Source organism: Bubalus kerabau, chromosome 8 (assembly GCF_029407905.1).
Source record: "Bubalus kerabau isolate K-KA32 ecotype Philippines breed swamp buffalo chromosome 8, PCC_UOA_SB_1v2, whole genome shotgun sequence".
Classification (NCBI taxonomy): domain Eukaryota; kingdom Metazoa; phylum Chordata; class Mammalia; order Artiodactyla; family Bovidae; genus Bubalus; species Bubalus kerabau.
In genome coordinates this window covers 85287448-85301073 of record NC_073631.1, presented here as the reverse complement: position 1 = coordinate 85301073, position 13626 = coordinate 85287448, and the positions used below count along the sequence as shown (strand labels likewise).

Sequence of the window (13626 nt, the reverse complement as noted above, 5' to 3'; positions counted from 1 at the left end):
TGTATGTCAGAGAGTGTTTTGCCTATGTTCTCCTCTAGGAGTTTTATAGTTTCTGGTCTTACGTTGAGATCTTTAATCCATTTTGAGTTTATTTTTGTGTATGGTGTTAGAAAGTGTTCTAGTTTCATTCTTTTACAAGTGGTTGACCAGAGTTCCCAGCACCACTTGTTAAAGAGATTGTCTTTCATCCATTGTATATTCTTGCCTCCTTTGTCAAAGATAAGGTGTCCATATGTGCGTGGATTTATCTCTGGGCTTTCTATTTTGTTCCATTGATCTATATTTCTGTCTTTGTGCCAGTACCATACTGTCTTGATAACTGTGGCTTTGTAGTAGAGCCTGAAGTCAGGTAGGTTGATTCCTCCAGTTCCATTCTTCTTTCTCAAGATCGCTTTGGCTATTCGAGGTTTTTTGTTTTTCCATACAAATTGTGAAATTATTTGTTCTAGCTCTGTGAAGAATGCTGTTGGTAGCTTGATAGGGATTGCATTGAATCTATAGATTGCTTTGGGTAGTATATTCATTTTCACTATATTGATTCTTCCAATTCATGAACATGGTATATTTCTCCATCTGTTAGTGTCCTCTTTGATTTCTTTCACCGGCGTTTTATAGTTTTCTATATATAGGTCTTTAAATTCTTTAGGTAGATATATTCCTAAGTATTTTATTCTTTCCATTGCAATGGTGAATGGAATTGTTTCCTTAATTTCTCTTTCTGTTTTCTCATTATTAGTGTATAGGAATGCAAGGGATTTCTGTGTGTTGATTTTATATCCTGCAACTTTACCATAGTCATTGATTAGTTCTAGTAATTTTCTGGTGGAGTCTTTAGGGTTTTCTATGTAGAGGATCATGTCATCTGCAAACAGTGAGAGCTTTACTTCTTCTTTTCCAATTTGGATTCCTTTTATTTCTTTTTCTGTTCTGATTGCTGTGGCCAAAACTTCCAAAACTATGTTGAATAGTAATGGTGAAAGTGGGCACCCTTGTCTTGTTCCTGACTTTAGAGGAAATGCTTTCAATTTTTCACCATTGAGGATAATGTTTGCTGTGGGTTTGTCATATATAGCTTTTATTATGTTGAGGTATGTTCCTTCTATTCCTGCTTTCTGGAGAGTTTTGATCATAAATGGATGTTGAATTTTGTCAAAGGCTTTCTCTGCATCTATTGAGATAATCATATGGTTTTTATTTTTCAATTTGTTAATGTGGTGTATTACATTGATTGATTTGTGGATATTGAAGAATACTTGCATCCCTGGGATAAAGCCCACTTGGTCATGGTGTATGATCTTTTTAATGTGTTGTTGGATTCTGATTGCTAGAATTTTGTTAAGGATTTTTGCATCTATGTTCATCAGTGATATTGGCCTGTAGTTTTCTTTTTTTGTGGCATCTTTGTCAGGTTTTGGTATTAGGGTGATGGTGGCCTCATAGAATGAGTTTGGAAGTTTACCATCCTCTGCAATTTTCTGGAGGAGTTTGAGCAGGATAGGTGTTAGCTCTTCTCTAAATTTTTGGTAGAATTCAGCTGTGAAGCCGTCTGGACCTGGGCTTTTGTTTGCTGGAAGATTTTTGATTACAGTTTCAATTTCCGTGCTTGTGATGGGTCTGTTAAGATTTTCTATTTCTTCCTGGTCGAGTTTTGGAAAGTTGTACTTTTCTAAGAATTTGTCCATTTCTTCCTCGTTGTCCATTTTATTGGCATATAATTGTTGATAGTAGTCTCTTATGATCCTTTGTATTTCTGTGTTGTCTGTTGTGATCTCTCCATTTTCATTTCTAATTTTATTGATTTGATTTTTCTCCCTTTGTTTCTTGATGAGTCTGGCTAATGGTTTGTCAATTTTATTTATCCTTTCAAAGAACCAGCTTTTGGTTTTGTTGATTTTTGCTATGGTCTCTTTTGTTTCTTTTGCATTTATTTCTGCTCTAATTTTTAAGATTTCTTTCCTTCTACTAACCCTGGGGTTCTTCATTTCTTCCTTTTCTAGTTGCTTTAGGTGTAGAGTTAGGTTTTTATTTGACTTTTTTCTTGTTTCTTGAGGTATGCCTGTATTGCTATGAACTTTCCCCTTAGGACTGCTTTTACCGTGTCCCACAGGTTTTGGGTTGTTGTGTTTTCATTTTCATTTGTTTCTATGCACATTTTGATTTCTTTTTTGATTTCTTCTGTGATTTGTTGGTTATTCAGCAGCGTGTTGTTCAGCCTCCATATGTTGGATTTTTTAATAGTTTTTCTCCTGTAATTGAGATCTAATCTTACTGCATTGTGGTCAGAAAAGATGCTTGGAATGATTTCTATTTTTTTGAATTTACCAAGGCTAGCTTTATGGCCCAGGATGTGATCTATCCTGGAGAAGGTTCCATGTGCGCTTGAGAAGAAGGTGAAATTCATTGTTTTGGGATGAAATGTCCTATAGATATCAATTAGGTCTAACTGGTCTATTGTATCGTTTAAAGTTTGTGTTTCCTTGTTAATTTTCTGTTTAGTTGATCTATCCATAGGTGTGAGTGGGGTATTAAAGTCTCCCACTATTATTGTGTTATTGTTAATTTCTTCTTTCATACTTGTTAGCATTTGTCTTACATACTGCGGTGCTCCCGTGTTGGGTGCATATATATTTATAATTGTTATATCTCCTTCTTGGATTGATCCTTTGATCATTATGTAGTGACCATCTTTGTCTCTTTTCACAGTCTTTGTTTTAAAGTCTATTTTATCTGATATGAGTATTGCTACTCCTGCTTTCTTTTGGTCCCTATTTGCATGGAAAATCTTTTTCCAGCCCTTCACTTTCAGTCTGTATGTGTCCCCTGTTTTGAGGTGGGTCTCTTGTAGACAACATATGTAGGGGTCTTGTTTTTGTATCCATTCAGCCAGTCTTTGTCTTTTGGTTGGGGCATTCAACCCATTTACGTTTAAGGTAATTACTGATAAGTATGACCCCGTTGCCATTTACTTTATTGTTTTGGGTTTGAATTTATACACCATTTTTGTGTTTCCTGTCTAGAGAATATCCTTTAGTATTTGCTGGAGAGCTGGTTTGGTGGTGCAGAATTCTCTCAGCTTTTGCTTGTCTGAAAAGCTTTTGATTTCTCCTTCATACTTGAATGAGATCCTTGCTGGGTACAATAATCTGGGCTGTAGGTTATTTTCTTTCATCATTTTAAGTATGTCTTGCCATTCCCTCCTGGCTTGAAGAGTTTCTATTGAAAGATCAGCTGTTATCCTTATGGGTATTCCCTTGTGTGTTATTTGTTGTTTTTCCCTTGCTGCTTTTAATATTTGTTCTTTGTGTTTGATCTTTGTTAATTTGATTAATATGTGTCTTGGGGTGTTTCGCCTTGGGTTTATCCTGTTTGGGACTCTCTGGGTTTCTTGGACTTGGGTGATTATTTCCTTCCCCATTTTAGGGAAGTTTTCAACTATTATCTCCTCAAGTATTTTCTCATGGTCTTTCTTTTTGTCTTCTTCTTCTGGGACCCCTATGATTCGAATGTTGTAGCGTTTAATATTGTCCTGGAGGTCTCTGAGATTGTCCTCATTTCTTTTAATTCGTTTTCCTTTTGTCCTCTCTGATTCATTTATTTCTATCATTCTATCTTCTAATTCACTAATCCTATCTTCTGCCTCTCTTATTCTACTATTTGTTGCCTCCAGAGTGTTTTTAATTTCACTTATTGCATTATTCATTACATATTGACTCTTTTTTATTTCTTCTAAGTCCTTGTTAAACCCTTCTTGCATCTTCTCAATCCTTGCCTCCAGGCTATTTATCTGTGATTCCATTTTCATTTCAAGATTTTGGATCAATTTGACTATCATTATTCGGAATTCTTTATCAGGTAGATTCCCTATCTCTTCCTCTTTTGTTTGGTTTGGTGGGCATTTATCCTGTTCCTTTATCTGCTGGGTATTCCTCTGTCTCTTCATCTTGTTTAAATTGCTGAGTTTGGGGTGTCCTTTCTGTATTCTGGCAGTTTGTGGAGTTCTCTTTATTGTGGCGTTTCCTCGCTGTGTGTGGGTTTGTACAGGTGGCTTGTCACGGTTTCCTGGTTAGGGAAGCTTGTGTCGATGTTCTGGTGGATGGAGCTGTATTTCTTCTCTCTGGAGTGTAATGAAATGTCCAGTAATGAGTTATGAGATGTCCATGGTTTTGGGGTGACTTTGGGCAGCCTGTATCTTGAAGCTCAGGGCTGTGTTCCTTTGTTGCTGGAGAATTTGCTTGGTATGTCTTTCCCTGGAACTTGTTGGCCCTTGTGTGGTGCTTGGTTTCAGTGTCGGTATGGAGGCATTTGATGAGCTCCTGTCAATTAATGTTCCTTGGAGTCAGGAGTTCCCTGGAGTCAGGGTTTGGACTTAAGCCTCCTACTTCCAGTTATCGGTCTTATTTTTACAGTAGTTTCAAAACTTCTCCTTCTATACAGCACCACTGATAAAACATCTACGTTAAAGATGAAAAGTTTCTCTACTGTGAGGGTCACTCAGAGAGGTTCACAGCGTTACATGGAGAAGAGAAGAGGGAGGAGGGAGTTAGAGGTGACCCAAATGAGATGGGGTGGAATCAATAGTGGAGAGAGTGGGCTAGCCAGTAGTCACTTCCTTATGTGCACTCCACAACTGGACCGCTCAGAGATGTTCACGGAGTTATACAGAGAAGAGAAGAAGGAGGCAGGAGACAGAGGTGGCCAGAAGGATAAAAGGGGGAAATGAAAAGGAGGGAGACAGATCCAGCCAGTAATCAGTTCCCTAAGTGTTCTCCACTGTCTGGAACACACAGAAATTCACAGAGTTGGGTAGAGTAGAGAGGGGTTAGGGAGGAGATACAGGTGACCTGGTGGAGAAAATGGAGAGTCCAAAGGGAGAGAGAGCAGTGAAGCCAGTAATCTCGTACCCTAATGAAAAATGGGTCCTGAAGATTGGGTTCTTAAAGGTACAAAATTGGTAACAAATACATAAAAGCAAAAATTAAAAATCTAGAGTAGAGTTTGGAATTTCAAAAATGCGATGTTAATGAAAAGAAGAAGGAAAAGAAAGAGAGAAAAAACGAACAAAGAAAAACAAACAAGGTTGTGAAAATTATAAAGAAACTACAGGTACAAAATTGATAACTAATACCAAAAAGCAAAAATTAAAAATCTAGAGTAGAGTTTGGAATTTCAAAAATACAACGTTAAAAAAAAAAAAAAGAAGAAGAAAAATAAAGAGAGAAAACAAACAAACCAACAAAAACAATGTCGCAAAAATTATAAAGAAAATACAGGTACAAAATTGATATCAAATACCAAAAAGCATAAATTAAAAATATTGAGTAGAGTTTGGAATTTCAGATATACGATGTTAAATAAAAGAAGAAGAGAAAGAAACAGAGGAAAAAAAAAGGTCACAGAAATTATGAAAAAAACTATAGGTACAAAGTTGATAACATATACCAAAAGGCTAAAATTAAAAATCTAGAGTAGAGTTTGGAATTTCAAAAATACAATGTTAAAGAAAAGAAGAAAAAGAAAAAAGAAAAAAAAAAAAAAAACACAGTCAAAAAATTATAAAATATATATATGAAGTTTGCTGAAGAAGAAAAAAAAAATAGGGGTTTTTTTTTTTTTTGCAAAGTAATAGTTATAAAAGTGAAAATTAAAGGACAATAGAGGACTTAAAATTTTTTTTTTAAATTAAAAAAAAAAAGAAAGAAAGATTGATCGTAAAAATAGTAAAAATATATCTAGGTCTTTCTCTGGTTTTGTTGTGAGTATTGTGGGTTCAGTTCATTTTTGGCAGCTCCTTAGTCCGACTTATATTTCTCAAGATCTACAGGCCCCTTCCTATGTAATCCGTAGTAACCACAGGGTTTTAATCTATGGCCTGTAGCTTCCAAGGCGTTTCCCTCTGTTATAGCTTCTTCTGTTTGCTGGTCTCTTCAGTGTCTGGTTCCTGCCCTGACACAAAGGGGATGGTTGAGGACACTATTTTTTTTTTTTTTTTTTTAAATTTAGGCTCACTTGTTCAGCCGCGCTGTGGGGAGGTGGGGAGGGATGCTGCAAACAGATAACACTGGCGTGCGCTCGCAGTGCCTCAGCCACACTGGGTCTGCCCCCGCTCACGGCGCGTGTAGCCTCCCTGCCCACACTGCTCGGGCTCTAGGTTGTTCCGCCGGGAACAATCAGAGGCCGGCCCTGGGCTGAGCTCCCAGGTCCAAGCCGCTCAGGTTCAGGCACTCGGGTAGTCCTCAAAGGCGCAGACTCGGATGGGCCTGCGTTTTGTGTTCTTCCCAGATCCGAGCAGCTCAGGTGATGAGGTGTTTGGCGGGCGCCAATGCTGCGACTTATCGCCTCCCCGCCACTCGGTTATCTGGGTGTAAAACCGGCGCACCTTCTCAGGCAGCTGTTGACCGTCCAGACCCCCAAGAAGTTTTAGTTAGCAAAGAAGCCTGCTTACAGTTTTATAGATAGTGTCTCTCTGGGGCTGCGATTGCCCCCTTCCGGCTCTGGCTGCCTGTCACCGGAGGGGGAAGGTCTGCAGCCGGCTATCTCTGTTCATTCCTTTGTTCTGTGCGCGGGCCTGGCGGTGTCTTAGGTTAGGGCTGGCTTTTCGCGTGGTAGATATCCCACAGTCTGGTTTGCTAGCCCAAATTATTTCGCTCAGATAGCGCTCAGGACATTCGGCCCGATTCTTCCTCTAAGGGACACAGCCTGCGCCGCACTTCCCTGCCCAGCCCCCACTTGCTAATGCCGTGTGCAGGTGTCTGCGCTGCTTCTCCGCTGGGGGAGTTACCATAGGGCTCACAATCTGCGATTTTTAATTGTTTATTTATTTTTTTCCCCTCCTTTTTATGTTGCCCTCTGCGCTTCCAAAGCTCGGCACAGATTCGGCAATGAGAGGGTTTCCTGGTGTTTGGAAACTTCGCTCTTTTTAAGACTCCCTTCCCTGGACGGAACTCCGTCCCTCCCTCTTTTGTCTCTTTTTTTGTCTTTTATATTTTTTCCTACCTCCTTTCGAAGAGTTGGGTTGCTTTTCTGGGTGCCTGATGTCCTCTGCCGGCATTCAGAAGTTGTTTTGTGGAATTTACTCGACGTTTAAATGCTCTTTTGATGAATTTGTGGGGGAGAAAGTGTTCTCCCCGTCCTACTCCTCTGCCATCTTGGCTCCTCCTCCATAGTGGTCAATTTCTATCTAGAAATGTCTAAATGTTCCCGAGCTCTAAATCTATTATTTTTTTTTAGCTGTAATTTGATTCAATTTTAACCTATGGGGAAGTCTTGGTAACAACTGTGTGAGACTAAGATTCCAATAGGAAAGTGTATTTTGATAACATCTCTTCAAAGAACTGACGCCATTTCTCAGTTTTCTCAAATTATGCAGGGAAACAATCTTCTGAAAAAGGTCTCTATTGAAATGGTCAGTATCATTCTGGTTCTTTAAGAAATTTTATTCTGAATTAAACTATCTTTATGGACTTCAAAATGAGAAGAAATAGCTTTAAAACTGTATTTTTAAAGGTTCATAATTCATGGTCTGTAACTAGGACTGACAATCTTGCACCCCTTCATTTGACCCTTATAGCAAGACTGTTGGGGATGAAAGCAAACAACTTTGTTGACGTTCAGTCACTGAGTCACGTCTGACTCTTTTGTGACCTCATGGACAATAGACTGCCAGGCTCCGCTCTCTGTTCATGGGGTTTTCCCGGCAAGAATATTGGAGTAGGTTCCCACTTCCTCCTCCAGGGAATGAAGCCATGTCTCCTGCATTGGCAGGCAGATTGTTTACCACTGAGCCACCAAAATAAACAACTCGTCTAAAGTCGTAAAAATCAGGAAGACTATTCCAAGCTCTATTCTTCTATATACCATCATTATAGGAGCTAGTCCAAAATTTGTAAATAAAGAAGATATCTTTCCATATGAAGTGTAAGAAAAGCAAGACTGGAAAAAAATTCAAATGCCTCAAATATTCGCCAAAATAAAGTGAAAGGGAATATCAGGCTATGAATTAGACAACTCTACCACAGAAGTTGAAATTAAATGCAGCAGACTATTCAGTTCAAATGGACAAACTTCCTTCTACCTATAATGGGATAGATTTGAAGAAAAAAAGTGATTTTTATTGTGGGAAAAAGTACACGAGCTGTAAACAAACAAATATAGGACTGCTGAAAAAAGACTGAGGTATCAGTAAGTGAGAAAATATTAGAAATATTGTGAACCTTATGGGGAAAACTAAAATACAAATTTCCAGGGGTAAAAATTGTGAATCCAACAACAAAACAATCATGAATTCGTATGAAGATATACTAGTCGAGTAAGAAGGAATAGTAGAGTAAGAAGGCAGGAGGAGAAGGGGACTTCAGGGGATGAGATGGTTGGATGGCATCACCAACTCAATGGACATGAGTTTGGGTAAACTCCGGGAGCTGGTGATGAACCTGGCATGCTGCAGTCCATGGGGTCGCAAAGAGCTGGACACGACTAAGCAAATGAATTGACTGACTGCCTGAAGAAGGAATAAGTAAAATAAGAGAACAAGTCATCAAGTTCTTAGCAAACAGGCTGACACTCAGAACGGCCCCTGAGAACTAGTCAGAAGCAAAATGTCACTACTGTACCCACTACAGAGACCGGAGGGGTGTTTGCTGAAGGCGGCGAGCAAGACTACAACTCTTAGGTTAGTGTTTCTCACTGTCTATTTTTTTTTTTTTAAGATTTTTTATGTGGATCAATTTTAAGTCTTTATTGAATCTGTTATAACACTGCCTCACTTCCATGTTTTGTTTTTTTGACCACGAGGCATGCGGGATCCTGGCTGCCTGACCAAGGATCAAAACCACACCCCTTGCAGTGGAAGGCAAAGTCTTAACCACTGGACAACCAAGGAAATCCCTCTTAGGTTAGTCTCTATTTCTATGCTTAACTGAGAAACATTTTCCTCAACTGTCCTTATTTTGTCTTTCAGGATGGAAAACACTGAAATGTCTCAAAACAAATCTCATAAACTTGATATCAGTATAAGCAGGGTGAATTGTAAAACCTTTGCTATTTTGGTTAATTTCACTAATGTGACACCCAAACTAGTAAGTCACAACTTATACTACTAAAGCTAACAAAACCCCAAATGATTCTCATTCATTTCCTCTCTCTTTTTTTTAATTTTCTCAGTGAGTATCACACTGTGAAAAGAAATCCACTGAATGATTGCCTGGGGAGATCTGGCTTTTAGGAAGATCTTGCCGGAGAAAAGAATCTTATTTAAAGGTTAAAATTGAAAGGATCCTTTTGATAAGGGTATTTCCTAAAGCAGCCCTGACAACTTCTCCCAACTTGTCACAAAAATACCTAATGAGAAAAAGAAAATTCAGAACAATCTGTCTTATAGTCAATCTACTGCCAAGTCCTAGAGTATTTCTCATTAACTACAAACCCATAGAGCAATATGAGGACCACAAAAGGTATGTGCTATGTATTTACCACCAGAAACACAGAAACCCTACCCTCATGAAACAATCAGGAAGGTGTCTATGTCTCCACTCTAGCACAGACTTCTCTGTATCTGCCAACCAGAACACTGGCTGGCAGGCCATCTGACACAGAAAAACTGTGGGGAGGGTGGCCGGAGTGCCAGGAAACTCTCAGCTGGTACTTCATTATAACAGCCCCCCAACCCAAGCTTCCCAATAGCAACTGGTCAAGCATTAAAACAGGAGTAAACACATAAGCTGTAATTCTGTCTGGCTGGAGGGACCCTCACAGGGGAGATGGCAGGTTTTTGTCTTCTCCACCCATGGAGGGTGTTAGAGACCCAGGAGAGAAGATAGGCAAGGCTCCCAGTTCACTGGGGGAGCTGCCTTCACTGGATACTTCCAGGCACAGGAAATGGAGCTTGTTAACTGGACCCTGTGTGGAAACTGATGTGTGATTCTGCAACACCCAGCAGGATGACACCAAGAAGGATAACAAGCAGGGCTCAGAGCAAGCGGACACTGAATCTGTTTGCTAACTGAGGTTCAGAAAGAGCTTGTCTCCTTCTTTTGGAATGGATACAAGAGTAACAAAAACATACACAGGATCTATAAAAAGAATGAGACAGAACACAATTTCAAGGATTCCAAGGGAGAAAAACCATGCTTTAAAAAAAATGTTTTAATAGAGACTTTCCTGGTGGTCCATTGGTTAAGACACTGTTCTTCTACTCAGGGCATGTGGGTTCGATCCCTGGGCAGGGAACTAAGATCCCATATGCCAAGTGGTATAGGGTGGGGAGGGGGCTAGTGTTAACAGTAACAACAACAAAAACTACAAGACTGTTGACTTCAATAACAAGAGACCTCTATGAATCTGGAGCAGAAGAAAAGGATGGTGATGATGATAACTACTGACAATCACCACCTGTGCATTTTATTTCAGATACTATTCCAAACTACTGACACATATCAACTAACTAATTTCCCCTAATGATTAACACAGCAATAATCATTACTAACCCCTTTTACAGAGGAGGAAAACAGGTTGAAGCCCAGAGAGGGCTGAATCACTTAGCTGACAACCACAGCTCAAGGGTGACAGGATAATTCCACTCCCAGCCATTTGATCTTAAGACCTCTAATACGCTAAGAGCTAAGACTTCTCATGACACAAGAAGTCATCACTTTTGGTTTTGAAAATTAAACATAGATCAGGCTGACATGAAAAGAGCTGGGAGAGATCGAAAGAGTTCAGGAAAATTAAAAAGGCCCAACAGAATAAAACCCTACTCCAGAAAGCAACATGGACATTGGAAGCAAAGCACATCAGCCAAGGGACCAAACAAGAAGAGAAATTCTCCCTGACTTCGGAGAAATGAGACAATAAAAACCATGAGAAAGCAAAGCACATGTGTGTGTCTGCGTGTCTGTGTGACAAAACATGGCCAAGGTTTCCCACAATATATTGTTGAAAGAGAAGGGTGACTAGGACTTATCCATTCACTCTCGTACCTTGAAAAGGTGATGCACACCAGCGTGGGAGGAGAAGAGGCCAGACTACAATGTTTAAGAAAAGGGTTATCAAAATAAAGCAGAAAGATCTGAGAATTTTCCACACACCTCAAATCGGCTCTGCCACATCCCCATCCAGGCCTCACACTGCACCCACTGCCCAGCTGAGTCTGTGGAGGGGGCTGGGGGTCAGGGAACATCCCTGACCTAACAGAGCAAGAGTGGGAATGGAGCCTGGGCAGGTGCGGTGCAAAGCGAAGCTCTTAGCCTCTGTGCGATACCGCCTCCAGCCTCAGTATTATTGAGTTTCTTTGAAGAAATGAAAACACGTGGAACTGCAGCAATAATCAAAATCAGGACTGAAGTCAACTTTCCTGAAATGAAAACAATACTTCAGTATATAGATCAAAAGGACTAACTCTCTTTCAGACAAAATGAATGAAAATAGACCTGAACAAGACATTAACTTAGGAAACTGAATTACAAGGGCTGTTCCTTGTTGTTGGTATTGTTGTTGTTATTATGATGAGTCTGAGCTCCAAGGCAGGACAAAAAAAATTTAAAAAGGTTTTGTGAAAGAACAAAGTAGGCTGGTCTCTGACATGTCTATGAAAATAAAGGTTAGACAAAAGACAGCAGGGTCTCCAAAGCTTTGAGAGAAAATAGTTCAACCCAGAATTCTATATTAAATTAATTCTAGTTTATATATGAAGACAACACAGGCAAGAGATCAAAAATAAACCTTGTATGTATTTATCCTGAAAGTTACCTAAAAATGTACACCAGTAACACACATATTCTATGTGTGACTGTACTTCAAAATTTGGAACTCAAAGGTAAAAAAAGTCCTGAAGTAAAAGATTAGAAATGAGCACCAGCTGAATAAACAGAGTAAATTTTAAAGAACTGTTAGAATTAGGACTTTAAAACTGAATACAGATATGAAGAGTCATCTCTGAAATAGAAGGTAATGATTTTTCTAGAAATCCTAACACACTAAAGAAAGAAAAACCACAACAACCATTTAAAGATGCACGAGATCTAGATATCTGGAGTTGATTCTTTTAATAATCTTTACATTGCTATCATTACTAACCAGTTTACCAGATCATGCTATATTATTAGCGCCTCAGTTTTCACAATACTGACTAACCCATGGTGAGGGCTAGGTTTCATTAACTATGTGCACTGAAATATTTCTTTTCAAGTCTATCAATGCTGGTAAAATATATGAAAAAACTATTTTTTAAAATGCATCATGGGGGCTTCCCTGGTGGCTCAATGGTAAAGAATTTGCCTGCCAATGCAGGAGACAATCGGGTTCAATGTGGGTTCAATCCCTGATCTGGGAAGATCCCACACACCATGGAGCAACTAAGCCTGTGTACCACAGCTATTGAGTCTGTGCTCCAGAGCCTGGGAAACGCACTACCGAGCCCTGACACCACAAGAGAAGCCACCACAATGGCTGCTTCATGCAACTAAAGAGTAGCCCCCGCTGGCCACAACTAGAGAAAAGCCCATGCAGCAACGAAGACCCAGCCCAGCCAAAAAGAAAGTTATTAAAAAAAAAAGAAATGCACCATGGATCTACAGCAAAATATGACAGTTACAAATCTGACTAAAATAGGAAAACAGAGGTGTTTGCCAAGAAGTGCACCAGGAGATATCTGAGGGTTATCTCATTATTCACCAGACACAGTAGTTAAAATATCCCACTTCACCATATCAAATAATAATTCTTCAAAATTTAGAACTCTGAAAATTCTTAGATGAAGTAGCTTCCTAAAAGTTCTCTTACAATTCAAAAACAATATTCTCCTTCAACAATTAAATTGGTATTAACCCAGAAGGAATTCCCCCTTACCTTTCAGAAAACAAAAATGGAGATAATCTTTCATTATCAATACAAAATGTTTCAACGGTTTGGATAATTCTCAATTTCTGCACAAACCAACTCTTCCCTTATCGCTCTTTTGACAGTCTGGTTCATTTCAAAATTTCAGCAAGTACTGTAAAATTTGATAGTGCTTTTTGAAAAGCACAAGTGTTCCAATGACTTTCAAAAGACTCTTAGGGCAACATTAGGCTTAGATACATCAAAATGCAGTCATGTATGTCAAGAAGACTTCATTTTTCTTCTGTTAACAGATTAAATGGGTATAAATCTTTTACACTGAGTACATTGTTTTTAATTTACTCATCCTAATGGACCATTGAATTTAGATCACATAAAGAAACATAAAATTAGATTAGGAAATCTGCTGTATGCAGACAAGAATATATAAGGTTCTGTAATGATTCTTAACGCATTCTCTTCTTACAAACTGTTATTTTAGAAGAGTAGCTTAAATACACTGTGCATTAGAATTTTATCATTGCAAACCAACATTAGAAAAGCCTTCCATTGACTGAAAAACAAAAAAGACATTTTTGTAAGTGGAAAATCAATCACCACAACCACTAAATGTCACAGCTCAACATCAGCAAGAAGCACTGATAATTGTTAGTTATACACCGCACAAATGATGTATGTCCTTGGTTGAGGAAGTGGGGGCCAGGTTTTTAGAAAACTGTACATATATTGATTTTACATTTATTTAATGCAGCTATTCCAAGACACTTTATTCTTCTGATAAACTATGACTGCTTA

The 13626-nt window shown here is 38.9% G+C and overlaps 1 protein-coding gene across 5 annotated transcripts in view; it reads right to left on the bottom strand.

The window, feature by feature from the left end:
• VPS41 (VPS41 subunit of HOPS complex) overlaps nt 1-13626 on the bottom strand; it is a 211604-nt gene that overhangs the window by 104469 nt on the left and 93509 nt on the right. The gene's annotated exons all lie outside the window — the stretch shown is intronic.